The sequence below is a fragment of the Sinocyclocheilus grahami genome, unplaced genomic scaffold, assembly GCF_001515645.1.
Source record: "Sinocyclocheilus grahami isolate Dianchi unplaced genomic scaffold, SAMN03320097.WGS_v1.1 scaffold513.1, whole genome shotgun sequence".
In the NCBI taxonomy this organism is placed as follows: domain Eukaryota; kingdom Metazoa; phylum Chordata; class Actinopteri; order Cypriniformes; family Cyprinidae; genus Sinocyclocheilus; species Sinocyclocheilus grahami.
The window spans coordinates 585,719-588,098 of NW_015505692.1; the positions used below are offsets into that span (position 1 = coordinate 585,719).

At 42.6% G+C, this 2,380-nt stretch overlaps 1 protein-coding gene across 1 annotated transcript in view; it reads right to left on the reverse strand.

Moving 5' to 3' along the window:
- The window catches only part of LOC107554778 (dihydrolipoyllysine-residue succinyltransferase component of 2-oxoglutarate dehydrogenase complex, mitochondrial-like), a gene marked incomplete at its 5' end in the record, with an annotated part of 26,207 nt that overhangs the window by 15,673 nt on the left and 8,154 nt on the right, over positions 1–2,380 (reverse strand). The window lies entirely within an intron of this gene.

Genomic DNA, 2,380 nt, shown 5'->3' on the forward strand with positions numbered 1-2,380 from the left:
ATATTTGTAGCAATAGCCAACAATACATTGTATGGGTCACAATTATACATTTCTCTTTTATGCCAAAAATCATTAGGATATTAAGTAAAGATCATGTTCCATGAAGATATTTAGTACATTTACTACTGTAAATATATTAAAACTTAATGTTTGATTAGTAATATGCATTGCTAAGAACTTCATTTGGACAACTTTAAAGATGATTTTCTCAATATTTAGATTTTTTTTGCACCCTCAGATTCCAGATTTTCAAATATTGTCCTATCCTAACAAACCATACATCAATGGAAAGATTATTTATTCAGCTTTCAGATGATGTATACATCTCAATTTCCAAAAATGGACCCTTATGACATGTTTTGTGCTCCAGGGTCACATATCACAATACACCAATCTCAGCCTCTACTGAATGTACAGCATCTATGATGAGATTTCATCCTGTAAACGGGGGACTCTCCTGACCTGGTTTGGACTGGATGGGCTGGGCCGGCACAGGGGGTACAGGGGGCATGCTGGTGGGGATGGGCCCTCCAGCAGCAGGAGCAGCAGCAGGAGCAGGAGCAGCAGCAGGGGGAGGAGGAGCAGTCTCTGCTGCAGGAGGAGGTGCTGCTGTCGTCTTAGCCGCTCCAGCTGAAACACAGTCAGAGATGAAACCACCGCAGCACAGCAGCACTCATTTATAATAATAACCACTTCCTAGCACGGAAAGCCCAGACACTTTATTTCTGGTTATGGTTATTATGAAGACGGATATTTTAAATGGGGGGTCTTCTACAGCTAATAGCTTTAATAAAACTAAAATTTTGTTTTATACAGTTGAAGTCAAAAGTTTACATCCCCCTTTCAGAATCTGCAAAATGTTAATTATTTTACCAAAATAAGAGGGATCACACAAAATGCATGTTATTGTTTATTTAGTACTGACCTGAATACGATATTTCACATACAAGATGTTTACATATAGTCCACAAGAGAAAATATTAGTTGAATTAATAAACCCCCGGCTCTTAATGCATGGTTTCTCCTTCTGGAGCATCAGCGAGCGTCTGAAGCTTCTGTAATAGCTGCATACGAGTCCCTCAGTTGTCCTCGGTGTGAAAACATGGATCTCAGAATCATACAGTCATTGCTGGAAAGGGTTCAAATACACAGAAATGCTGGAAACCCAAAGAATTAGTGGGAGCTGGGGTTTTTTCTGAAGAACAGCAGCAGTTTAACTGTTCAGGACAAACAAGGGACTCATGAACAACTATCACTAAACACAAAAACACAGCTGTGGATCATTCAGCTAACAAGATTCTGCAAGGTGTATGCAAACTTTTGACTTCAACTGTGTTTAATTAGTATAATACTCCCATACTTACAATCTTAAACTGTGATCTTAGTCCATCATAAAAATATTAAATTACAGTATTACATGTTAATAAAGAGTTCAAAAGTTAGTTTAGTTGTTTACAAGTAAAGTTTCCTTAACTTTAATTCGATTCAATTCAAGTTTATTTACATAGCGCTTTTCACATTTCAAAGCAGCTTCACATAACAATTCTGTTATTGGTCAGAGTTAAAGCATCATCCATATGGCAGTAATATAATGGTTAGTAAACCTCATGTAATCAGTTAAACACGCACAATGAACATGTTAGGAAGTGAATTCAGCTTATGATCGTAATGATTACAATATAAGATGCATTTAGTCCAGAACACTTCGGTATATATATTAGCAAAAAGAAACATGGCTGACCTCCTTTCTTGAGTTTGAACAGAGGAGTTCCTCCTTCCACTTTGCCTCCGTCAGGAACCAGCAGCTCCTCGATGACTCCTGCAGCTGGAGAGGGAACCTGCACCGACGTCTGCAGCACAGACACAACTCACCTTAACTCAACACCACACACACACACTCTCTCACTCACTCGCACGCGAACACACACACTCACTCACTCACACACTCACTCGCACGCGCACACACACACTCACACACTCACTCGCACACACACACTCACACACTCACTCGCACGCGCACACACACACTCACTCACTCACTCACTCGCACGCGCACACACTCACTCACTCACTCACTCACTCGCACACACACACTCACTCGCACGCACACACACTCACTCACTCACTCACTCGCACGCGCACACACTCACTCACTCGCACGCGCACACACTCACTCACTCGCACGCGCACACACTCACTCACTCGCACGCGCACACACTCACTCACTCGCACGCGCACACACTCACTCACTCACACGCTCACTCACTCACACACACACACGCGCACACGCACACACTCACTCACACGCGCACACGCTCACTCACTCACTCGCACGCTCACTCACTCACACGCTCACTCACTCACACGCTCACTCACTCAC